This window comes from Aquarana catesbeiana, linkage group LG06 (genome assembly GCF_042186555.1).
Source record: "Aquarana catesbeiana isolate 2022-GZ linkage group LG06, ASM4218655v1, whole genome shotgun sequence".
In the NCBI taxonomy this organism is placed as follows: Eukaryota; Metazoa; Chordata; class Amphibia; order Anura; family Ranidae; genus Aquarana; species Aquarana catesbeiana.
Genome location: NC_133329.1, coordinates 253,257,109 through 253,284,508, shown reverse-complemented (window position 1 = coordinate 253,284,508; position 27,400 = coordinate 253,257,109). Strand labels below are relative to the sequence as shown.

General features: G+C 42.6%; 1 protein-coding gene and 2 long non-coding RNA genes across 3 annotated transcripts in view; 2 read left to right on the top strand and 1 right to left on the bottom strand.

The window, feature by feature from the left end:
• Nucleotides 1-6,866, top strand: part of LOC141146714 (uncharacterized) — an 81,622-nt gene extending 74,756 nt beyond the window's left edge. The window contains exon 3 of the long non-coding RNA XR_012244978.1: nucleotides 6,785-6,866. This is a non-coding gene — a long non-coding RNA (uncharacterized lncRNA). The remainder of the gene's footprint in view (nucleotides 1-6,784) is intronic.
• COL5A2 (collagen type V alpha 2 chain) overlaps nucleotides 1-27,400 on the bottom strand; it is a 300,803-nt gene that overhangs the window by 184,659 nt on the left and 88,744 nt on the right. The window lies entirely within an intron of this gene.
• On the top strand, nucleotides 8,144-9,211 carry LOC141146713 (uncharacterized). Its single transcript, XR_012244976.1, has 4 exons — nucleotides 8,144-8,244; nucleotides 8,449-8,529; nucleotides 8,727-8,872; nucleotides 9,030-9,211. It is a non-coding gene; the product is annotated as an uncharacterized lncRNA (long non-coding RNA).

Here is a 27,400-nt window from a genome sequence, read left to right as displayed (position 1 = left end):
TTGGTGTAAACACACACACTGGGGGGGCTTCACCTGTCTTGCGTAAGTCTAGACTCTGTGTCAAAGGGATGGGGCTACTGTTCTCAGTGCATTCATTGCTATTTCTCTCTCCCATATATACACTATATTGCCAAAAGTATTGGGACGCCTGCCTTTACACGCACATGAAATTTAATAGCATCCCAGTCTTAGTCCATAGGGTTCAATATTGCGTTGGCCCAGTTTTTGCAGCTACAACAGCTTAAACTCTTCTTGGAAGGCTGTCCACAAGGTTTAGGAGTGTGTCTATGTGAATGTTTGACTATTCTTCCAGAAGTGCATTTGTGAGACGGTTCCCTGAGATGGTGCAGAAATTCTTTGGTTATGCAAACCAATTGCTGCAGCAGCTGTCCGGGTGGCTGGTCTCAGACGATCTTGGAGGTGAAGATGCTGGATGTGGAGGTCCTGGGCTGGTGTGGTTACACGTGGTCTGCAGTTGTGAGGCTGGTTGGATGTACTGCCAAATTCTCTGAAACACCTTTGGAGATGGCTTATGGTAGAGAAATGAACATTCAATTCAAGGGCAACAGCTCTGGTGGACATTCCTGCAATCAGCATGCCAATTGCACGCTCCCTCAAAACTTGCGACATATGTGGAATTCTGCTATATGATAAAACTGCACATTTTAGAGTGGCTTTTTATTGTGGCCAGCCTAAGGCACACCTGTGCAATAATCATACTGTCTAATCAGCATCTTGATATACCACACTTGTGAGGTGGATGGTTTATCTTGGCAAAGGAGAAGTGCTCACTAACACAGATTTAGACAGAAAAAAAAAGATAGACAGTGCTTTGCAGTGTAAAAATGCAAGGATCTGGCTTTCACTGCCTGTACAGAACAGGCACTAAATGGCTATTATTTCTGTAAACACATCCCCAGCTACCCAGCATTGTTGCTTCTGCACAGGAGAGTGAGGAATGGGTGAGGGAAGCTGCTAGAAGCTATGATTTGATTGCCAAGGACATATTACATAAATCATAGCACGAGTAATATATTTAAAATACATTATGGCAATCAAAACATAAAAGCCTGTCCTGTCTGTTGTTGAAGTGAGACGGGTATGTATGCGGTACTCCTTTTGCTTCTACAAAACCAAATGATGTCCCCATCTGGTCCTACCTATTCTCTACTCAGCCTGATGGCTGACTTTTAGGCTGAGAATGGTGAGCATGGAGATTGGTAAACTTGACACACAAATTTATTGACTTCCTTTTGGCTGTGAATGAGCCTGGATATACTCAGTCCTGACAATTGTAGATTCATGCTCAGCGCAATGTTGAGCGCTTGAAGAGAAAAAAACATAAATGTGGGTCTAAAGTCAAACTGTTTTTATCTTCCTGCAATAAAATGCGCCACTAACCCCCCCACCCCACCCTATCCTTAAACAATTACCTTACTCCTCTCACCAATCCAGCACAGTCTCAGCTACAGCATCGCTCTCCTCTTTTGCCCATCACAGAAGACACTGAAGTCATAGGCAGCTGCTGCAGTTAGCCAAACTCCTGTAAGGAGGGAGTGGGGGCTCGGCTTATCAGCGATGTGTGTGTCTACGGAAGCACACAGCCTGGCTTGGGATCACACCCGCACTCAGTGCCAGCTGGTACTCAAAATTTTTGGGAGGTGCAAAAAAATTTTGAAAAAAAATCAAACGCTGCCACTGTGCCATCAAATGCTGTCACTGTGCCATCAAATGCTACCACTGTGCCCATCAATTGTAGCCACTGTGCCATCAATTGCAGCCACTGTGCCATCAAACGCTGCCACTGTGCCATCAAATGCTGCCACTGTGCCATCAAACGCTGCCACTGTGCTCCTCAAATGCTGCCAGTATGCTCATCAAATCCTGCCAGTGTGCCCATCATATGCTGCCAGTGTGCCCATCAAATGCTGCCAGTGTGCCCATTAAATGCTGCCAGTGTGCCCATCAAATGCTGCCAGTGTGCCCTTGAATGCCGCCAGTGTGACTCCCGCCCACTCGCTGTCTGCCCGGCACTTACCCTGTCTTGATGGGGCAGCGGGTGACAGCGACAAGCGGGGTCCTTCATGTGTCTCCTGCCGTCCTCATCTCCTGTCCTCTCCTCCTGATAAGCGTCCAATAGCAGCGCCTGTTGTTTCAGCCAATCAGGTGACAGGTAACAGACCCAAGCACCTGATTGGCGGAGAGGCGGTTCAGTGTTAGGAAAGTGAATGTTCATTTGCATTCCTAACACAGCTGAGTGAACTGCAAGCACCAAGCATGGTGCTCGCTGTTTACCATTTTTGACGCCTATTAGAGCCTATGGCTCTAATCAGGTGCTTCAAAAAAATACCCCGCCGCTGTAATTCAGGCACCCAGTGCCCGAAAAGGGGCTGGACGCCTGAATAGCGGGGTGGCAGCGGCAGCCATGGATGGATTCATTTAATACATGAATCTATCCACTGGGCATAGAGGAGTGGCTGGAGAGAGGGGGCGATGCACCATCACTGCCACTGTTTGCCAAGAAGGCATCTGTAGCAGGTAGAAGTGGACAGCGCCAGCGGGGGGACCTCCAGAAGAGGAGGTAAGGGACCGCCATGTGCAATATTGTTGCACCAAGCAGGTAAGTATAACCTCTTTTTTTAATTTACTTTAAAAAAAGATAGCCTTTGATTTTACGTTAAATAGATGAAGTGGAGAATTTTAGTGTACGCTGTTTACAGTTTTTTATTTATGCATAATTGTTATGTTTTATTTGAAATAGATTAATCTTTTAATTATGTTGTAATTGAATTATTTTGGCAGGTGGTTGGGAGGCAATATGTCACCTCCTCACTGCCTGTTTTAACCCTGAAAATGCGACCCAGTGGAATGGGTCACATATAATGCTGGCCTGCTTGAATGGGTCACATTTGGTGACAGGGGGTTCATTTGTACAGTTCTGGGAGGCTGCATCCCCCTTGCTGCATGTCTGAATGAGCCCTTCATGTATTTTTATCAGAAAGAAATGCACATGTATTATGTGCATACATATGTGTATATATGTGTATTAATCATATAGGTTGTGGCTTTCAGACAATATATCTTTTTGCAAGCTTTCATTTCTTCAAATAATATCCAAGTTGGTTCAGCACAATGGTAGGTCATGCCTGACAGTTTAAGGGTTAGTGAACCGCAGTGATTGGTGTTTGTCTGCTGGGAGTTTTAATGCTAGTCACTTTTCTTAAACTCAACTGGAATTTATCTGCTTCACTGTTTTGCTATATATGAGCCCCTCCCATATTTCCTGGCCAAGCTCCAGGATTTTCATGTCGCCTAGTTTCCAGCCAAACTGGGTGACTTTGAAAAGCTGTTGGATATTTTCCTTTTCAAACATCTCCACAAAAAAAATTGCCATAAAGTGCATATCTAGCAAAAACTTTTCTCTTTAGTTTTTTTAATAGCACGGTGACCAGTTAGAATCCCATTCAGGTTTTACTGTTATCAGCAAAGAGATTGTAGGAGTATTCATACAAATTTGCAGAGCCATTCATGCTGTGAAACTGCATGTTCATTCATTCTACGCAAATAGGTGCAAAATCAAATGTTAGTAAGCTTTTTTCTATCCAGGTTGAATGTTACTCATTCATACAGAATATAGTGAATCAGGAAATCACTGCATTATGAACACTAGATGGAGTTGATGAGCATAGAAATAAAACTAAACTAAACTCTACTATGATCTACAGTTCCATCTATTGCCTATTTTGCAGTATTTTCCTGAACCTCTCTTCAATATAAACGAATAACAACCAACCACAAGATAAACAATTGATTTTACCCCTATACACATAGATCAAAATAACATGCAGTATTACAGGAAGAATAGCTTTGCAATTTTTTTAAAAAATACACCCCTTATTGTCATGGTGACAACCATTGTACCAGACAGGAATCAAATGAAAATCTGCCACAGGACACATACAGAAATAAAAAGGCTCTAGTCTCCCACTGCTCTACTTAAAAAAGCATATATTTTATTTGTGTCTGTGTATTCCTCTTAACGATTTTTCTACCCTTCCTCCCTGGTAAATTGTCACCGAGACAGTGAGAGGGGAAATCTTTCAAATGGAGCCCAGATAAATGGTCAAATACACCATAAGAACAAGTGAGAATTGTATTGCCTTTTGTCCTTTTTTACATCAGCTTCTGCCTAGTCTCATAAAATCTTGAAGAAGGCTTATTGATTATAAGTTCTATAAAAGTAAATAAGTTCATTGATGAGCTTTATTATGCACCTTTTCAATTTTTCTTGTTTAATGTCTTTTGGAAAATTTAGGCTACTTTTAAGCCAGTGTATAAATGGATTGTTCAATTTATATTCACCTTACAAATTTCACTTATTTCTTAGTGGGTGCTTTTCATGTGTTCTGCTGTCGCTGATATTACAGCTTGAATAGTTATTAGAAAATATTTTCTATGTGATTTTATGCAGATTTATACCTTGCGCATTTTATGACTGGTGTACCAATTATTCCAGTATGGATGGTTCAAATAGGATATTTTAACTAACCACTGCACTCTGGACACTTGACTGTATGTAGCATACTCCTGACTACTGCACTCTGAGTACATTATTTACTCCTGACCCCTGCACTCTTTATGGTTTATTGCACAACAGTTGCTCAGCAATTGCTATGTTAATAAAGTTCTGCTTCATGGTAGGCTCTGTGCAGAAAAGCATATGTAAAGGAAGAGTTTCATATTTACAAATGATTGTGCTGCAGTTTGTGTGTGCCTGTTAGACTCTTGCTTGTGGCACAGCAATTATTATTATTATTTATTATTAAACAGGATTTATATAGCGCCAACAGTTTGCGCAGCGCTTTACAACATGAGGCCAGACAGTATACTTACAATACAAGTCAATACAGAAGGAATCAGAGGGCTCTGCTCGTTAGAGCTTACAATTAAAACGTATTTTCTGGGTACAAGAACTGTGGCATAGGTCTTGAGTAGGCTCAAGTTATAAGCCCCTCCCACCATTACGGCAATTTTGCCACACCCACAAACTGCTGGGACATGTGCAACATGCCTCCTAATTGTGCTTCCTTGGGTGCCCAGGACTGATTTCCCTCCCTTCCCCAGAAAAAAAAAAATTATCTATCGCCCTGATATCAAACTGTATTAACAGGACTAGATGATCTAAGACTATATGGACTGTTTATGAGTCAACCAAATTCCACTCTGCTGAAGTCCAAATGATTTATAAAATGTGCCTAATATATTTTTCTAGCTTCTAATCTTTATTTTTGTTATTACCAAGAGGATACATAAAGATACAATGTTGAGGAACCTGAATGTATTGTTAGTTCCAAAATGAGATTATTAGATTTTAACTACATTGTCAGCAATAAAAGTTTCATAGAAGCCTTTACTCATTCCAATCCTATCAAAATTAAAGAGTCTTTCTAATTCTATCAAAACTAAAAATTTTAGTATAAGTAGCCTATATCAGGGGTACTCAAACTTTAAAAAAAAAAAAGCCAATTGACTGTCGGTCTATCTTAGGCCTGGACTGTTGCCGGTATAAGTACTATACTGATTTGGTGTTGAAGGTCAGTGCCACAGCATCAGTGAGAGTAATAGATGCGGTTGGTGGTCAGGGAGAGTACCGTAATAAATGTTTTTGTATCAGCAGGCACCAGAATAATAAATGCCCTGCTGTTGTTGGAAGTAAATGCCCCAGCACTAGGGAGTAATAAATACTGTGGCATCACTGGAAGTAATAAATGCCCTTGTGTCAGTGATGATTAGGAGGAATAGCGCCCCATCATTGGTGTCAGTGGGAGTAGGAGGAATTGTGCCTCATCACTGGTGTTCATTAGTCAATAGAACAAATATAGCGCCCCAACGTTGGTGTTCAGTGGTCATTGGGAAGAATATAATAGTCCATCATTAGTGTTCAGTGCTCACTTACCTCTGTTCAGGCTCCATATTCTATGCCACTCCTTGTGGTAAAGTCACCATCAGGAATATATTACCGTGATACTTCCAATGATAGACTACTGTGTGGTAGAACACTCTGCATTCCAGCAACCAGCACCCATCCCCACTCTGCAATCAGAAGGCCCCATCCTCCAGCTTGCTATGAGAAAACATGCACTTGCATGCAGTGCCTTATTGCAGGAGCCAGAGTACAGCAGTCAGCTGGCCGCAACTGGCCCAAGGGCTGTAGACTGGGGTCATTCTAATATGATAAATTAGGATTGTCTAAATATAAAATATATTCACATGGTAGACTCTGAAGTTATAGGATGGCACAATGACATTATTCTATGCATATTATATACTTATCTATCTGCAAGCTTATTTAACCTAGCAACATGCTCCATTTCATAGTCCTATTTTCCACGATGAAGCAGACAGCAGAAAAATGTAATAATGGTTAATATGGAAACAGTTTGCAGTATTTATTCAGCTGTAAAGAATTAGGTAACTGCTGTTCCTGTTATTCTCCTTGTTTATTTATTTTCGGAACCACAAACATAAAACTTTATTCACTAATTCTGGGTGATGTGCATTACTGATTAATCACTCAGAGGAATAAAGTTGATGCAAAGGGTTAAAATACCATGTAGCACAAAAAGGATCATTAGCTGAGACATACAGTACTTTGCCAGGACCACCTAGTAAGAAAAAAAAAAAATGCATATATCATAGCTGACTGTTGTGTGCTTCCAAAACTGTTGCCTGGAAATGAAAATCTAACAGAATAAAAAGTATGCCTCCATTTGTATTTCCATAGCTTTGAAAAGAGTGAATCCACATGTCAATATGGAGCCATATTTACCAAAAAGCAGTTGTGGGCCAGTGCCTAGAGCAGCACAGTGGTATGTGGAGAACAATAAATTACAAAAATTGCAATTTTTCTTTATTATTCCATATGTTGAACCATCATGAGATTAATTTGCCTAATGGCCAAATCCACAGGATTAAACATAGAATCACTTGCCAGACACCTGGCATTGTATATTTGATGCAATGCACTTGCACGTGCTTCTATGTCGGGAAGACAAAACATATTTTTTCTAAAAGAATCAATGACCATATATCACTTTCTAAAAACAATCAATGACCATATATCACTTATTCGTAAATGTAGGATGTAGACTCCAATCAGTTGACATGTGGGACTATACCACGGCTTCAGATTGGACACCATCAAATTCATGGCATTGGAACACATCCCTCTGGATATCAGAGGTGGCAGCAATGATTCAAAATTATTACAACTTGAGTCTCGATGGATACACTTATTGAAGGCTACTGTTTATCCTGGTCTAAATGAAATACTAAGCTTCAAGCCCTTTCTTTAAAACCTCCCCCCCTCTCTTCCCCGTTTTTACCCCCTTCCCCGCTTGTCCCTTCATTTCCTACCCTCCCTCCCTTTGTCTATCTTTTTCCATTCTTTACTTTCCTGTTTTCCCCTTCTTCAATCCTGGCCGTAGTGAATGAACCCTAAAGGATACTACTGACGAGTAATTCTCCCCTTTTCTCCTATTTTGTATTGGTGTAATATTTACTTTATTGGTTGTGTTAGTCAACGGTATTGTATTATACCTACGATTATAATGTATTTGTGTATTTATATAAAGAAAAAATTATTTATAAATTATTTATTATTCTTCTCCTTTGCATATTTTTTTACATTTTTTGTCCATTTCTGTACTTCATATTTTAATATGATCCACACTGTATTGGCTACACTATGTTAGTAAATTCTAGCACTGCAATGTTCATTGTTTTATTTTGTAAATGCATCTGTCTATTTCAAAAACCTTGGCATTGCTTAAACTCCTATTTACACTCTGGGACCGAATTCCCCTTTCTCCCATTTGATTGGTGCCTGTCCTTGCCCTTGCACCTTTGGCCACACTCCAGCTTGAGCCTTGGCTTATGGTGGTCACATGGACGCCCGGGGGGCGATCCTGCCTAATGACAGGACGCCCCGCCTCTCTGTTCCGCCCTGCGCCTCTTCCCTCTGTTTACACAGAGGAGATGCCCCCCCTTTTTCTCCTGGTCACCACTTAGGACCCGGCGACAGCGGACGGAGCGATGAGGTGTAACAGTGCGCAGGTGCACTGCAGCTTAGCGTCCGCTTCCGGCCCTCTTTCGGACCAGATGGGGGTGATAAAAATGCCGCTGCTTCGGCGTTCATTCACTGCCGGAGCCCCTAGGGACATGTTGTGCCACCATCTTCTTAAGGTAACCCATGCAGTTATGCTCTTTAAATCTATGTTTATACTGAGCCATCACTGGTAGCCTGGTCGTCCTGTTTGTGACTACCCTGGCTCCCTTTGACCCGCCTTTCTGAGCAGTACATTATTGCTCTGTACTATTGACTCCTTGCTATCTGAACAATGGATTCCTTGATTAACCCCTAATTCCATTATTTCCCAATTTTTCCAGCAAGAGCCTATCCTTTGCTCCTTGTGTTGTAAGGTGGCTATACCAAGTCCCTCGGCTTCAAATCCCTCCTATGCTCATATTGTGAGTTCCCTCTTTCTTTTTGTATTTAATTAATTGGTGGTTACACTGTTCCATAGATCGAATATTCATTTAATTTAATGTCTATTTACACATTTGTGCATTTATTATAAGTATACACCAATGGATATATGCTATCCGTACCCACATATAGACTCCTTTTTTCCCCTTTTTTTATTTCCTTCATATATGTTGTTTAGCTGGTCCTTTTGTCCCCTCTGTGGCTCCCAGCCGTTTGCGGCCTTGACTGTGTAAGTGGGCTTTAGGTGTGAGTGCAACGGAATTGCTGCCCCTCTCATCTTGGTTGATTCGGGATAGAAGCAGTGCTCTGGGATTGGATATACAGGTGCATACACTATTTTACTTTACGAGTATATATTTCTTTGTTTATATATTTTTGCAGTATTTGGTGGTGATATGTTTATATTCACTTTCTTTGTTACTTGATACTTATATATATATTTTCTTTATGTGTACGGTGTTTGTATGTCTGTTACCTTTAGGAGGCGTGTACCCCTGCAAGGACAGCTCCCCTGAAGAAGCCCGATTCATGGGCGAAACATGTCGGGTTCCGTATGCTGTCCCGATCTAACATGCTAATAATATTGTACTTGCCTGTGTTTATTGATTTTATCCAGTTTTGTTCCTTTTGACAAGAAATAAAACAATAATATCTTTTATTGAATGCATCTGATACCATTCTTTGCACCTTCAAAATCCCCATCCTTTTTCCCTCTGTGAGTTTCATTTTCTCCTGGGGATTGATGCCATCATATGACCGTGCCATCCACGATTGATCACGTGCTCCCCTTTATTATTCCATAGTTTTTCCACCACGGATACATGGGTAAAACCTGGAATTCTGAAGAAGAAGGCCTAACTGGAGCTGCTGGGAGAGGAGACAAAGCGCATTACCTCATATATCTTGTAGCCATTCTTTCTTTCTCTGCATGCTTCTCGCTGTTGGGCTAAAAGTGTGATATGTGTATATATATATATATATATATATATATATATATATATATATATATAGTGATGTATAATTGGCAAGCAAGAATGTACTCTGAGGGGAAACTCTACATTGATAAATGCTAATACTCCCTTAGCTGTCATCTCTATGGGGAAGTAACAACAACTAGCTGTCATTATAACAGATAATCACCATACTGCTTTGAACAAGTATAGTGCAGAAACTCACTAATATGCAGATTGCACAACACAACTAAGGAAACTTTGTTAGCATTTTTTCCGGATACCCCAACATATTTTTTTATATAGTTTGAAAGAAACACTTCTTTTGGGATTATGCCTGTATACCTGTTGGGAAAATTTTCCTTCACTTCCTGTTGGGTCCTCAGGACAGTAATTCAATATTATGTCTCCAGTGGGAACACAGACAGCAATAAAAAACACAACTGTTAGTAGCATGGAAATAGTTTAGAGCTTCTATCCGGTTTTTGTTCCTGTCTATGTCCCCAGAGAGGAAAGGTCTTTACTGTCTTACTGTCACTAGTAGAGGAAGTGGTGGGGTCAAAGACAGGGATAAAAACCTGACAGAGAAACTAACTCCAGTCTATCCAAACCTAAAAAAGTAAGTCTGAGCTGGAATTCTATTTTAATTCATAGTGGTAAACATTTTGCTAGCAATGCTCTCAGGCATAAAATAATGAAAGGAGTATCTTGCCCTGGGGAGGGCACAGTCAGTGGGGTTTCACTGTGGGTCTTTCTAAACACAAAAGGTGCAGTGGTCTTTCTGCATACCAGGTGGCATCTTTCTATGCTTGCCATGGGTTCTTACCATGTGGTGGTGAATTAGAGGGAACAAGCAACATATTTTTTTTATATATATAAAAATAATCAGCAGTTACAATAATTCTACATTTTGCTCCAGAGTACCCCTCTGAATAAAAAGGCACACACAGGGGTTTATTTACTAAACCTGGAGAGTACAAAATATGGTGCAGCTGTGCATGATAGCCAATCAGCTTCTATCTTCAACTTTTTAAATTAAACTTTGACAAATAAACCTGGAAGCTGATTGGTTTCTTTGCAGAGCTGCACCACATTTTGCGCTTCCGAAGTTTTAGTACATAAACCCCTGTGTTTGCATTTTATGTTCAGAGGGGAGTTCTAGAGCAAAATGTAGAGTTATTGTAACTGCTGATTATTTTTATATAAAAAAAATATGTTGCTTGTTCCCTCTAATTTAACCCCAGTATATATTAACGATCACCAATAAAGACTATGAAAGCAGGACTTACAACAGGTGGTTGTATGAGATGTTCTTTCTTTAAGCATCACCGGCTGAGCTTTCTTAAAGTGGATCTTTACATTTTAATTTAGTTGGCTCCTCTCCATCCCACCTCTCCCGCCACTGCACATATACAGAATATGCATCATTGCGAGGCTGTGCCAGAGCCCAGAAGAGCTGCTGCAGAGAAGAGAATCTCAACAGGACCACGCTGGATCTGCTGTGTGGGTGAATATCTAAACTGTGGCCATCCCAGCAAGAGGTAAGCAGGGGAAAAAAAATAATAATGGGGAGAGTTGTTTAAGTATGACTTCCCCAGTGATGATGCTCTCTTTATCCAGCGGCTATGCAGTATACTGTCCCCAAGCTAAGGTTAATGGCGCTAATGATCTGAGACCTCTTTTCGGCATAGTTCTGGTGACCCTAGTGACACCCCTTGATTCCCTCACGTTGGAGGGATTTCCTGTAATTTCCTGTTTTGGCTATGGAACAGGAAGTGAAGGGAAATCTCCCCTATGGTACGCAGATGGCAAAAAGGGGTTATAACCCACCCTTACTGTATCCAAAATGGAAAAAAAAAAACATTTTGCCTTTAGTTCTACTTTAATTTGGTAAGGAACATCCCTGCTCTGCTCATTACAGTCACTATAAGATATATATATATATGCCTGCATCATTTTCTTAACTGCTATTTGCTCATGACATTTACTCATGCACTGTGATAGTTTATGTCCCATAGGCCTTCATTACTTCATATACATTAATTATCTTTAAAAGCATAATACATTTTAGGAAGAAGTTAACATTTCTAAAATGTTTTGGGTCAATGTAGAGGATCTGCACAAGAACACCATCTCTGCCAAAGTTGCTTGCAAGATGTTTGGCTTTCTTCATTGACACACCACGGAAGCTTTTTCACATGCTCAAACAGGACTTAGCACATGGTTGGAAGCAACATGCCTCCTCTTTGACAATAGGAACTATGTCATTATATCTTCTTTTGGTGAGCTGTTGCTGCTTAGTAGTTCTACCACTGATTTTAAAAAAAATAATATTCCCACCAGTGGAGAAGGGATATTTGGCACTGTTATCAATGCTGGAGACAGGGATATTGGACCACATTGTTATTGCTGGACCCAGTGAGATTTTGAAATGGTATTACCAGACTTGGCATTTGGAATACTGTCCACTTTGCCATCACTGAAGCCAGATATAATGTTTTGCTGCTCTCTCTCTCTCTATCTCCTCACTGGACTCAGTGAGAGCAGCAGGAGCCATTGGCCCCTGCTGCTGTCAGTCAAATCCAAGGATGAAGGAGCAAGGGGCAGGGTCAAGACTCTCTGTGTGTGTCTATGGACACACAGAGCGCAGCTTGTGATCGAGCCCGCAAGTGTACCACCATAGGAAGTGGCTTCCTGTGGCGGCACACAGAAAGGGGAGGAGCCAAGGGCACCAGTAGGGGTGCCTATGAGAGGAGAATCGGGGCTGCTCTGTGCAAAACCATTGCACAGAGCAGGTAAGTATAACATGTTTGTTTTTTAACCACTTCAGCCCTGGAAGGATTTGCCCCCTTAATGACCAGGCCATTTATTGCAATATGGCACTGCGTCGCTTTAACTGACAATTGCGCAGTCATGCAACGTTTCCCACAAATTGAGCTTTCTTTTGGTGTATTTGATCACCTCTGTGGTTTTTATTTTTTGTGCTATAAACAAAAAAAAAGTGACAATTTTGAAAAAAGCAATATTTTTTACTTTTTGCTAATATAAATATCCCCCAAAAAATGTCTTCATCAGTTTAGGCCGATATGTATTCTTCTACATATCTTTGGTAAAAAAAAAATTGCAATAAGTGTATATTGATTGGTTTGGGCCTACAAAATAGGGGATATACTTATGGCATTTTTTTTTATACTTTTTTTTTTTTTTACTAGTAATGGCGGTGATCAGAGATTTTTAGTGGGACTGCGACATTGCTGCGAACAGATTGGACAATTTTGACACTTTTTTGAGACCATTGACATTTATACAGCAATCAGTGCTATAAATAGCCACTGATTAATGTATAAATGTCACTGGCAGGGAGGGGGTTAACACTAGGGGGCGATCAAGGGGTTAAGTGTTCCCTATGGAGGTGTTTCCAACTGTAGGGGGAGTGGAATGACTGGGAGTACAGAAAGATTGTTGTTCCTGATCACTAGGAACAGTAGATCTCTCTCTACTTCCCTGACAGAATGGGGATCTGTCTGTTTACAGACCGCGGGCGGTTGGTCGGCAAGCGGTTAAAGGAGAAGTATGGCCCAAGCTTTTTATAGCACTATTTCTCCTATGGATCACAGGAGTATACTTTGATTTGCATTCCTGTGACCTGTTTTCAGCTGACAGCGGAGTAAAGCACACTGTCGGCTTATGTCACTCAGCTGGTCCAGGCTCTAAAAAGATTCTGACTTTAAAGTCGGGATCTACTTAAATGCCTGAACCAGCAGCTGGCTCAGCCTCCCAGTGAGCCACTGGGAGACCGAGCCAGCCCCTTCCACACCCAAACGCTCCAGTGATCGCTGGAAGTGCAGAGCAGAGAGACGGTGACTGACAGTCACTGGCTCACTGCTTACTAAACACTGAGACCCGAGCGATCAGCGCTCTTTGATCACTCAGTTCTCAGTCTTAGAAGCATCAAGGGATGCATGCAGTATTGGACTGATGCTGTAAATAACTTTACAATTACTTTAAATGAGAAATTGTTGTCTAAAGAGCAGAATGTGCAAGGAAAGGCACAAGCAAGACAGAAAAATGCAAGACTCATATAGCTTAGATAAATGAAGCTATCAAAAGATATTGCAAGACAGAAAGGGGTTGATCTACTAAAACCAGAGCGTGCAAAATCTGGTGCAAAATCTGGTGCAGCTCTGTGTAAAAGCCAATCAGCTTCCAAATTGTATTGTCAAAGCTTAATCAAATAAGCTGAAGTTAGAAACTAATTGACTACCATGCACAGCTGCACCAGTTTTTTGCACTCTCCAGTTTTAGTAAATCAACCCCAAAGTGTCAAGACTCATAGAGCTAAGGCAAAAGTCAAGACTCATAGGGATTGATTACAAATAGGCCGTTCACTTTGCAAAGGGAATTTTTGCTTTTCACAGTAATTTTTCCTTAGTGAATGAAGTGAGGCTTTGCTTACTCCTATCATCCAATTGTGTGCAAGCAAAAATAACATAGTTAGTCAGGTTGAATAAAGACACAAGTCCATGCAGTTCAACCTTAAAAACAATAAATAAATAAAATAAAAAATATCGTACAATCCAATATACCCAATTTTTTGATCCAGAGGAAGGCAGAAACTCCAGCAGAGCATGCTCCAATTTGCTACAGCAGGGGAAAAAATTCCTTTCTGATCCCCCAAGAGGCAATCGGATTTTCCCTGGATCAACTTTACCTATAAATGTTAGTACCCAGTTATATTATGTACATTTAGGAAAATATCCAGGCCTTTCTTAAAGCAATTTACTGAGCTGGCCAGAACCAGCTCTGGCGGGAGTCTATTCCACATTTTCACAGCTCTTACTGTGAAGAAACCTTTGCATATTTGGAGATAAAATCTCTTTTCCTCTAGACGTAAAGAGTGTCCCCGTATCCTCTGGGTTGACCGTAAAGAGAATAACTCAACACCAAGTTCACTTTATGGACCCCTTATATATTTGAATATGTTGATCATATCTCCCCTTATGCTCCTCTTCTCAAGAGTGAATAAATTCAGTTCCTCTAATCTTTCCTCATAGCTGAGCTCCCCCATGCCTCTTATCAGTTTGGTTGCCCTTTTCTGCACTTTCTCCAGTTCCCCGATATCCTTTTTGAGAACTGATGCCCAAAACTAAACTGCATATTCCAGATGAGGTCTTACTAATAATTTGAACAGGGGCAAAATTATATCTCTCTCTCTAGAGTCCATACCTCTCTTAATACAAGAAAGGACTTTGCTCGCTTTAAAAACCGCAGCTTGCCATTGCATGCTATTATTGAGCTTATGCTCTACCAAAACCCCCAGATCCTTCTCCACCACGGATTCCCCCAGTTGTACCCCCCCTAGCATGTATGATGCATGCATATTCTTAGCCCCCAAGTGCATAACTTTACATTTCTCAACATTAAACCTCATCTGCCACATAGTCGCCCAATTAGACTGTGCATTGAGGTTGGCTTGTAAATTGGACACATCCTGTAAGGACGTTATTCCACTGCATAGCTTGGTGTCATCTGCAAAGACAGAAATGTTACTTTTGATCCCAGACCCTATATCATTTATAAAGATATTAAAAAGTAAGGGTCCCAGCACTGAACCTGGGGTACACCACTGATAACCTTAGACCATTCAGAGTATGAATCATTAACCACTACTCTCTGAATTCTGTCTTTTAGCCAGTTTTCTATCCATTTACAAACGGATATTTCCAAGCCTGTAGATGTTACCTTACACATGAGCCGCGTGTGGGGAACTGTGTCGAGCGCTTTTGCAAAATCCAAGTATACCACGTCCATAGCCACCCCTCTGTCCAAGGTTTTACTTACCTCTGCATAAAAAGAAATCAGGTTTGTCTGACAACTTCTGTCTTTCATGAATCCATGCTGTCTGTTGCTTAAAATGTTTTTTTCCAGCAAGAATTCGTCTATGTGGTCTTTTATTAAACGCTCCAGTATCTTCCCGACTATAGAAGTTAAACTAACAGGTCTATAGTTACTTGGTAAAGACTTTGATCCCTTTTTAAATATAGGCACCACGTTCACCCTGCGCCAATCCAGTGGTACTATTCCCGTCATTAATGAGTCCCTAAAAATTAGATACAATGGCTTTGAAACTACAGAGCTCAATTCTTTTAGGATTTGTGGGTGGATGCCATCAGGTCCCGGTGCTTTATTCTGTCTAAATAATTCTGGACCATATCACTTTTGAGCCATTGTGGCTCATTCGGAGCTGTGTCACTACCACCCCCATTATGGACAAAAGCTCCCCCATGCTCCTTTGTATACACAGAGCTGAAAAAAGTATTTACTAAATTTGCCTTCTCTTTGTCCCCAGTCACCCACTCTAGATAATTTTGTAAAGGGCCTACATGCTCAGACCTGGCCTTTTTACTATTAATATATTTGAAGAATTTTTTGGGGTTTGTCCTGCTATCTTTTGCAACCTATCTTTTCTCAGTAAAAAAAAAAGTAATAAAAACAACCTAAATTATGTAGCGTTAAGATTAAACTGCTGCGTGGAAGCCACTATGAGGTCCTTATTCAAAGTACAGGCGCACAAAATTATTGGGATTTGAATACCTTTAAATCACAACAGATAAAATTTAAACACAGACAATTTTTACGGTGAAATGCCTTAGGGTCGGTAAATAGGCTGTAATGAGTTGTATGGCATTAAAAACCAAAGCAATTATGACCTATTATATTTTACAGTTTTGGACGCATAAAATTGTCATGTAGGTTTTAGCCTTAAGCTATTATGTTAAAAGAAAGCTGAATTCCACTAAATTCTTGTAAAATGGACAGGCTAAGCAAAATTATATGGTACAGCCACCACACAAGTCTGAGTAGCAACTTGAGAAGACTTTCATTAAAAAACGGACATAGTATCTAAGCAATAGGGCAATTAATTAAAAGTATTGCAATGTGAGGTATAATGTATATGAAAAATCAGTACACCTGAACTCTATGGGCTTGTCCATAATGAAATATTATTACTTTTTTTATAGCATGTTATAAGTGAAAGCAAACATCTGTCTTATTTAAAGTTGATTTGGAATAGAATTTTAGGAATTTTGAACTTTCATTGGATATCTTGATTTGAGATGAATAAATAAATTACAACATATAAGCAATCAATACACTGTAAACCTTTGGGTTAAATTGTCCTAATTCCACTATGGAATTACATACTATGTTACTATGCAAAGCAACTGCACATTGCTTAATCATATTTTGTATTATAAAGTAGTGTCAGATATTAACAGGATTTTCCCCTACCTGATGTTTGGTGCATCTGTAAAATCAAAATAGAAATATTACAGTGAAGACTGAAAAAAATTAAATATGTTTTGTATTCAGGTTAATGTGAAGATTTTTACATGAATATTTTAGATCTACAGTATTTATGGAACCAGCAGATGAAGCTCTTGGCTACTCTTCACGTGTTTTCCCAAGGTTCTTTAGTTGCTCTGTGGAAAAAAGCTAATTGTTTAAAGAGCTCAAAAGCTCAAGCTAAAAGCTATACATACAAATAAACAGTAAGAGCAATGACTTATCCCATCACTCACTTATCATTCAGATACTTCATACTAGATTTAAATCAGAATCAGAATGAATAAATAGGATCACATTCTCTTGATTCAAACAATCCACTAGTGAAATGAGGCAGAAAGTACAGGTTTTTATTTGAAAAAACAAAAACAAAAAAAAACTTTACAGGTAGCTAATTTTATTATATGTGGCCCTCTCCTATTGTATCCAGATAAACATTATAACAATGTTTTCCATTTTCTGTAATACTAATGCATTCTCTTTTCCATTTAGCAATTAACCACCATTATTGACTGGTGGGGTATTATCATTTGATAGTGAGTGAACTGCTGAATGGAGCTATGATCTGGTGGCAGGAGTACCTCCCAAGTTGAAGGCGTTGAGCTCTTTAGCTACAGAGTGTAGGGAGGGCTATCCTGCCACCCAGAAGGGGGCTTTTTAAGTAAAAAAAAAAGTAATAGCAGAGACTGTGCAATGCCTTCTCTTAGGAAATTCTTGATTTTGCAACTGTAATGCCCCGTACACACGATCGGATTTTCCGACAACAAATGTTGGATGAGAGCTTGTTGGCTGAAAGTCCGACCGTGTATATGCTCCACTGAACTTTTGTTGTCGGACTTTCCGCTAACAAATGTTGGCTAGCAGGGTCTCCAATTTTCCTCCAACAAAACTTTGTTGTCGGAATTTCTGATCGTGTGTACACAAGTCCGACGCACAAAAGTTCACACATGCTCGGAGTCAAGCAGAAGGAGCCGCACTGGCTATTGAACTTTATTTTTCTAGGCTCAACGTATGTCTTGTACGTCACCACATTCCCACGTTCGTAATTGTTGGCCAACATTTGTGTGACCCTGTGTATGCAAGACAAGATGGAGCCAACAACCTTCGAACAAAATTCCACGGTTTTGTTGTCGGAAAGTCCGATCGTGTGTACGGGGAATAACACTTATCCTCGGCGAGCCATCTAGTCTTCAAACAGAGATAAAATTAACTGAATTTCCTACACACCAATTAACAAATCGCAGGGGAAGTGTAAAGTGCGTATCACTATACTTATGTGGCCAAACTTCAAATGTTTAGGATCCAATGCCACCCCGCACACTGTCCTTTCTGATGGTGGTTATTAGGACCTATATTCAACTGCAATCAATTACAGGGTCACACTGAGGAGTCCAGGATTCCGGTACCATTAAAGAGCCCAGAGGTGGTTCACACGCATTGTCTATCTGGTTGGTAGCTCCTTTTTTCTTGCAGGGGTCTCTTGTATTTACACTCTGTAGGTCAATCTCTGTTACCCATTATTTTATCAAAGCTCACTTTCTCGGGAAACTTTTACTCCTCTTATTCTTTTTTCCTCGTATGTCTTGTTTGCTTCACACCGTCTTTTTATTTTTCCTTTGCACAAACACTTTTTCTGTTTGTAATTTATTTTTGCTTATCCTTTTACTTGCTCTCCACTCCCCTATGTCTTTCATCCAGCTCTGCCTTGTAAAGTTAAGTATGTTTTTGAGCTTAAAATTTCCAACATGCAAAGGCTAGAATTGCTGTCTGTGGCTGTCAAATATTCTGCTTATCCTGCACAGCTAGTCAGGGAGCAGTGGTTACCCTTTGTTCAGAAGCACATCACACACTGAGCTTGACAACAACCAGTTCCCAGTTGGAATCTGGCATGTGTGTTTCATGCAAGGCTCTGTGCCGAGTTGTTCCTTTAAAAGGCATGCAAAGAGGTTGATGTACCAGGTACTAGAATGCATGTGTTACTATGCTGGTACTTGATGATCAGAGGTCTCTAAAGAGTGGAGCCATAGAACTCCAAAGTACTCCAAACTGTTACCTGCTCTGTAGCCAATAGACAACAACCTGCTTTCAGATTGTCACATTGCAAACAAAACATGAACTGAGCTCCTATATTAACATATAAATAACGTTTAAAATGAGTTTACATTTTTATCTTCAGAAGATTTCAACTCACTTTTTGTCCCAATGACAAATGTTTTTTGAAAATGTGGGTTTTTTTGTGAAACAAGGATTGGTGATAAAGCATCAGTGGAAAGGAGAAAAGTTTTTCCCGTATTAACTCTTACAGGAGAGAATTTCCCTTCCTAGGGGTAGATTTCATCTCACTTCCTGTTGTCTCCTTCCATTTGCAAGTAGGAGTTGTTTGTAGGAGTTGCGTGCCCTATATACTCAGCAGAAATTTGGGCCTTAGGTGTTGTTGTGGCCACAACACTGTAAGCCCTCACAGGGCCCTGCTGTGAAATATTAGATCGAGAATTATAATTACATGCCCCTGTTGAACAGGGGCAGAAAAATTGGGCCTTTGGTGGTGGTGGTGGTGCTGGTGAAACAACACTGTAAGTCCTCACAGATACCCTTGGTGGGCGCAGAAACGGGCCCTGCTGTGAAATATTAGATCAAGAATTCTAATTACATGTCCCTGTTGAACAGGGGCTGAAAAATTGGGCCTTAGGCACTGGTGCTGGTGCCACAACACTGCAACCCCTCACAGATACTCTAGTTGGAGCGCAGGAACTAGCCCTGCTGCAAAGAATTGAATCAAAAATTGTAATTACACTCCCCTGTTAAACAGGGGCTGAAAAATTGGGCCTTAGGCACTGGTGCTGGTGGCACAACACTGCAACCCCTCACAGATTCTCTAGTTCGAGCGCAGGAACTAGCCCTGCTGCAAAGAATTGCATGAAAAATTGTAATTACATGCCCCTGTTAAACAGGGGCTGAAACACTGGTCCTTAGGCACTGCTGGCGGGACTGGCGGCGCCCAGAACCAAAAATGTTCTTACAAGCTATCATCATGATCATTGAGGAGGAAGAGGATAATTACTCAGTATAACAGGATAGTCACTCAGCATCAGCATAGGCAGTCTTTGAAGGGATCTGATATTTCAAAAAAATATATTCGGTTACATCAGCATCAGGTGCTTGGTAGCTGGTGGTGATCCAAGACTGATTCATTTTTATGAAGGTCAGTCGGTCAACCGAGTCGGTGGACAGACGCACCCTGTGATCAGTTACAAAGCCTCCAGCAGCACTGAATGTGCGTTCCGAAAGAACGCAGGATGCAGGACAGGCCAGTAGCTCAATTGCATACTGTGCAAGCTCTGGCCAGTGATCCATCCTCAAGACCCAGTAACCCAGAGGATTTTCGGTGGGAAAGGTGTCCAAGTCAGATCTTGCCCCTAGGTATTCTTGCACCATGTAAAACAGACGCTGGCGATGGTTGCTGGAACCGATCATACCTTGGGGCTGCGGACTAAAAAATTGTCTGAACGCATCGGTCAGATGGCCACCTTCTCCATCGCTCCTTCTTTGACTGCCCAAAGCCTCAGCAACACGTTGTCCAGAAACAGGAGTTTGTAACCTCCCAGTCTCTGGGAACGCGTTGCACAGACCTTTCTGCAAGGCCTCCCGAAGATGTTTCATCCTCTGCTCCCTCTGCGACGGCAAGATAAGGTCCTCAACCTTACCCTTGTAACGTGGATCAAGGAGGGTTGCCAGCCAGTAACGATCCCCCTCCTTGATACCACGAATACGAGGATCCTTCCGCAGGCCTTGCAGGATCAGGGAGGCCATGCATCGTAGGCTTGCTGAGGCATTCGGTCCGGAGTCCTCTGGGTTACTAAGGACGACATGATCCGCAGCCACCTCCTCCCAGCCACGTACAAGTCCATGTGTTTCTTGGGACTGTAAATGATCCCTTAAAGACTGCTGCTGATGCTGAGTGCCAGGCTCCACCTCCATACTGACACAATCCTCCTCCTCCTCGTCCTCTTCCTGTGTGATCGGTAGGCACGCAGGTACACTGTCTGGATAAAGGGGGCCTTGAGAGCTAAGGAAGTCCTTCTCTTCCTGCCTTTGTTCTGCCTCAAGTGCCCTGTTCATTATTCCACACAGCGTGTGCTCCAACAGGTGGACAAGGGGGATAGTGTCACTGATGCATGCACTGTCACTGCTCACCATCCTCCTGGCCTCCTCAAATGGTGACAGGACAGTGCATGCTTCCCTGATTATGGCCCACTGGCGTGGGGAAAAAAAAACCACAGGTACTCATTGATGGCCTTCTGCTGCATCATGGCCAACGTTGAGTTCCACCTGGTGGGCATGTCACAGATTAGGCGGTTCTTGGGCAGGTTAAATTCCTTTTGGAGGTCTGCCAGCCGAGCATGGCATTATATGACCGGCGGAAATGCACACAGACTTTCCTGGCCTGCCTCAGGACATCCCGTAAGCCCGGGTACCTGCCCAAGAACTGCTGCACCACCAAGTTAAGGACGTGAGCCAAACAGGGCACATGGGTCATTTGTCCCTGTCGGAGGGCGGAGAGGAGGTTGATGCCATTGTCGCAAACCACCATTCCTGCCTTAAGTTGGCGTGGCGTCAACCACCTCTGAACCTGCCCCTGCAGAGCTGACAGAACCTCTGCCCCAGTGTGGCTCCTGTCCCCCAAGCACACCAGCTCAAGCACCGCATGGCATCTTTTGGCCTGCATACTTGAGTAGCCCCTTGAACGCCTACGGAGCACCGCTGGTTCCAAGGACAAAGCACAGGAAGAGGCCATGGAGGAAGAAGAAGAGGAGGGGGTGGAGGAGAAAGGTGTGTCAGAATCATTAGTAGTGGCATTTTGGAGGCGTGGTGGCGGAACAACCTCCAACACTACTGCACCTTGTCCTGCATCCCTCCCAGCTGCCAGCAGAGTCACCCAATGCGCCGTGAAACTTAGGTAACGTCCCTGTCCATGCCTGCTGTTCCATGAGTCAGCGGTAATATGCACCTTACCACTGACCAGCCTGTCCAGCGAGGCATGGACATTGCCTTCCACATGCCGGTAGAGAGCCGTAATCGCCTTCCGTGAGAAAAAGTGGCGTTTGGGTACCTGCCACTGAGGAACCGCACATTCCACAAACTCACGGAAGGGGGCAGAGTCTACCAACTGAAAAGGTAGCAGTTGAAGTGCTAGCAATTTTGCCAAGCTAGCATTCAACCACTGGGCATGTGGATGGCTGGGAGCGAACTTCTTTCGGCAGTGCAGCAGCTGGGGCAGGGAAATTTGCCTGGTACAATCTGACGTCGGTGTACTGAAAGCAGATTGCCCACAAGTACTTGGTTGTGACACACCTAATTCTACACCTTCATTCCTCTCAGTGCAGGTCTCAGAGAGGACTGGAGGTATAGTGAGGTTGGAGATCTCAGCTGATGAGGAGCAAGGAGAGGTCCTCTTTGTTCTTTGGTGTGGGTCTTTTAGATACGCTTGCCAACAAACTGCATGGCAGGTCAACATATGTCTGGTCAAGCATGTGGTGCCCAAGTGGGAGATGTTTTGGCCACGCGAGATACGCTTGAGACATATGTTGCAAAAAGCAGCGGTGCAATCTGATGCACTCGTCTCAAAAAAGGCCCACACCAAAGAACTTCTGGAATAACGCACAGAGACAGCAGCGCCCTGCACATGCAGAGCTTTGCGGTCTGATGCAGTCAGTGTGCTGCCCTTAGGCTGGCCCCTGGAGGGCATCCTGCCTCGTTGGTGATGTGCCTCCTCCTCCCTCCTATCAGGCACCCACGTTGAGTCAGTGACCTCATCATCCCCTCCCTCCTCATCACTGGAGCAAGCCTGGCAGTATGCTGCAGCAGGGGGAGCATGACTGCCAGATTGCTGTCCTTCTTGGGCCTCTGTTCGTGCTCACGTTACTGCCTTCCTCTAGCTCAGTATCATCATCAGAGCCTTCTAAATGCTGGGCATCCTCCTGGAGCATGTACCCAACACTGTGGTCAAACAGTTCGAGGGACTCCTCAGGAGGACATGGTGGGGCTACGGAAGGAGTTACTGATGCCATTGAGCCGAGGGAAGAGGCCACGTTGGCAGCTACTTTGCCAGACAAAGTACCCTGAGCATGGGTGAGAGAGGATAAGGGGGATGAGGACGGCTTGGTCATCCACTCGACCAAGTCTTCCGCATGTTGCAGCTCAACACGGCCAGCTGCTGACAAAAAGGCCAAGCGTGTCCCAAGGCCACGTGCTGATGAGGATGCACCGTCTCCACGACCAACACTGTTGCCTCTAGACACAGAGCCTGCTTGTACTCTTTTATTGGCTTGTGACTGTCTGCCTCTCCTTGTTGGCCTTCCAGACATACTAATGGCCTGCAGTAAGATGTAGCTGCACTAAGCTGGGATATATATATATATATACTGTATATATATATATATATATATATATATATATATACTGATACTGCAGCTAGCAAAATCAACTGCCTGCCTGTAGTATGAGAACACCACCAATCTTATACAGGTAGCTTTAGATGAACACTGTGCAGAGGTCGCACTACACTAACTTGTAGCTTTAGCTGACCACTGTGCAGAGGTCGCACTACACTAACGTGTAAATAATGTAGCTGCCTGCGTTAGTGATAGGATCAGGAAAACACCACCAACCTTCTACAGATAGCTTTAGCTGAACACTGTGCAGAGGACGCACTACACTAACGTTAAAATAATGTAGCTGTCTGTGGTAGTGATAGGATCAGGTAAACACCACCAACCTTCTACAGGTAGTTTTAGCTGAACACTGAGAAGAGGACGCACTACACTAACGTTAAAATAATGTAGCTGCCTGCGGTAGTGATAGGATCAGGAAAACACCACCAACTTTCTACAGGTAGCTTAAGCTGAACACCGTGCAGAGGTCGCACTACACTAACGTGTAAATAATGTAGCTGCCTGTGGTAGTGATAGGATCAGGAAAACACCACCAACCTTCTACAGATAGCTTTAGCTGAACACTGTGCAGAGGACGCACTACACTAATGTTAAAATAATGTAGCTGCCTGCGGTAGTGATAGGATCAGGAAAACACCACCAACCTTCTACAGGTAGCTTTAGCTGAACACTGTGAAGAGGACGCACTACATTAACGTTAAAATAATGTAGCTGCCTGCGGTAGTGATAGGATCAGGAAAACACCACCAACCTTCTACAGGTAGCTTTAGCTGAACACTGTGAAGAGGACGCACTACACTAACGTTAAAATAATGTAGCTGCCTGCGGTAGTGATAGGATCAGGAAAACACCACCAACCTTCTACAGGTAGCTTTAGCTGAACACTGTGAAGAGGACGCACTACACTAACATTAAAATAATGTAGCTGCCTGCGGTAGTGATAGGATCAGGAAAACACCACCAACCTTTCACAGGTAACTTTAGCTTAATACTGTGCAGAGGTCGCACTACACTAACTTGTAGCTTTAGCTGAACACTGTGCAGAGGTCGCACTACACTAACTGTAGCTTTAGCTGAACACTGTGAGGAGGACGCACTACACTAACTTGTAGCTTTAGCTGAACACTGTGCGCTACACTAACTTGTAGCTTTAGCTGAACACTGTTCAGAGGACGCACTACACTAACTTGTAGCTTTAGCTGAATACTGTGTAGAGGTTGCACTACACTAACGTTTAGCTTTAGCTGAACACTGTGAGGAGGACGCACTACACTAACTTGTAGCTTTAGCTGAACACTGTGCACTACACTAACTTATAGCTTTAGCTGAACACTGTTCAGAGGACGCACTACACTAACTTGTAGCTTTAGCTGAACACTGTGCAGAGGTCGCACTACACTAACTTGTAGCTTTAGCTTAACACTGTGAGGAGGATGCACCACACTAACTTGTAGCTTTAGCTGAACACTGTGCAGATGTCGCACTACACTAACTTGTAGCTTTAGCTGAACACTGTGAAGAGGGCGCACTACACTAACTTGTAGCTTTAGCTGAACACTGTGCTGAGGTCGCACTACACTAACTTGTAGCTTTAGCTGAACACTGTGCAGAGGTCATACTACACTAACTTGTAGCTTTAGCTGAACACTGTGAGGAGGACGCACTACACTAACTGTAAATAGTCTAGCTGCCTGACTGTGGTACTAATAGGATCAGAAGTCCTGCCTAATCTATCTAACTTAAATCAAATGACACTGTCTCTCTGTCTCTGTCTCTCAACGCCGGAACACACACTACACAGGGCCGCCGTGCAGGCGGCCTTATATAGTGTGGGGCGTTTACTAAACCCCCTGAGCCATAATTGGCCAAAGCCACCCTGGCTTTGGCCAATTACAGCTCTTTCTACAGACGGCGCTGTGATTGGCCAAGCATGCGGGTCATAGTGCATGCTTGGCCAATCATCAGCCAGCAATGCACTGCGATGCCGCAGTGAATTATGGGCCATGACACGCCACACAAATTTGGCGCGAACAGCCCATATCTTTCGCAATTAGGTGAACGGGCGAACAGATGATGTTCGAGTCGAACATGGGTTCGACTCAAACACGAAGCTCATCCCTGATACACAGTCAGCAACAAATAACCTGGCGGGGTTTTAATCTTTGCCGACTCTACCCAAAACTAAAAGAGGCCCTACATACACTTTAAAGTAGTAGACAAAGCACAAAAGAAAATTAATTCACTATTTTGTCCACTACATATATGCCACATATGCCAAAGCTGGAGAAATATCAAAAAGTATGTAGTTAGTATGCTCAATATACAACTGGCACCCTATTTTTTAAGTAGATATAAATCTAATCACAAAAATCTCGCACAAAGTGGCAAAGGCAAAACATGCCTACTCATTAAGTGTTGGCATGGCTGCTTGTAGCCTTCACAGGAAGCACATGTGACAGGGTGACAGCGGAGGAGCGCAGTTAGGAAACAGGGACAGAGCACTGTCATCCCATAACAGGAAGGTCCTAAATAAGGACCTTCACGGCAGGATTACCAGGTATCATTTTAATAAAAGCCACAAATTTAAAAATAGTGAAAATAACTTTTGAAATGACTTTGAAATGACTTTAATATGTTAAAAATCATATGAGATATGAGATGAGTGATTGGGCTTGGATCTACTTTATTTGTCTGTCATATAATCCAAGCAATCCTTCTAAAAACATGATTGTATTGTAAGCATTATTTTAATATTCAAGCCATTTAATGGCTCTATAGATTTTGGTGGTTATATGTTCTCTAGACTATTGTAACATGGAGGAGACTAGGACCAAAAATGTGTGCTGTATAAGAATGAGAAGTGAATTAATCAGAGCTAAGAAGGGTTAGAACTTGGGATGCCAAGATTAATGTTGCCGGAAGGATAATAATAATAATCTTCTTGGCATATAACAGACTAACAGATGGATTCTTTAATAGGTAATCTGAGCCACTGTGGAACACTTAACGCAGGTGTAGGACCGCCAAACCTAAAGCCGGGTACACACTACGAAAAAATTGTCAGCCCTGGTCGGAGTACTAACTATGCAAGGTTAGTTCAGCGATCTCCCCCGCTGAGCTGTTGTGTTCTGACAGGGGGATGGCCCCCCCGCCAGAACACTCCGATCAGCACTCTCTGCCATTGGCTGAGAGCGCTGATCGGGATTCGGAAATCAGTTGGCTGCTGGTTTTTAAGCATGCACGTCCAACCGAATGGCTGGCTTCTGAGGGACAGACCGACATACACATGGGCCGAAGTGTCTGCCTTTTTTTTTTAACCGGCTGTTGTCCCCTGACATTCTGCCCGTGTGTACAGCGCTTTAGTATAAGCATAATTCCATATTATTTACTTGCATAGAGTGCAAGTAATTATGAGGTAAGATCCTTACCTATCAGTCAGCTCCATGGCCACCAGGCTCCAACCACTAATAGTCCCAGCCCAACACATATTGCTTGTTTATTCAAACCTAGGATAGTTAATCACTTCATTGCCAGTTTTGCATTAACAATATACTGTGTACATAATGCACTGGGGTAGATTTACTAAAACTGGAGCACACAGAATCTGGTGCAGCTGTGCATAGAAACCAATCAGCTTGTAGGTTGTATTGTCAAGGCTTAATTGAACAAGCTGACGTTAGAAGCTAATTGGTTACTATGCACAGCTGCACCAGATTCTGTGTGCACAAGTTTTAGTAAAGAACACAATCCAAACACATTATGACTCTTTCACTAGTTTACTGCTGAGGCAACCAAGATACCAAATTGGTGACCTGCTATAGTGGTAGCAGCCCATCAAGTACCCCTTGACTAGTGGCGGCCCATGCATTGTGGGCGCACGGGTGCCGCCCCCCCGACACCTCCACCACCCTCCCTATTCATGTGCCTGGCACCTTTCAGGATGCCGGACACATGAAATACTATGGTGGGGATAAGTGGGGGGGTGCGTATTTTGAAGCACGTGATTAGAGCCAGAGGCTCTAATAAGCTTCAAAATAGGGTGGGCTCGGGGCGCAGAGCACTGCGTCCCGATCCCAACCTGTTGTGTGGCATAGCGAATTAAT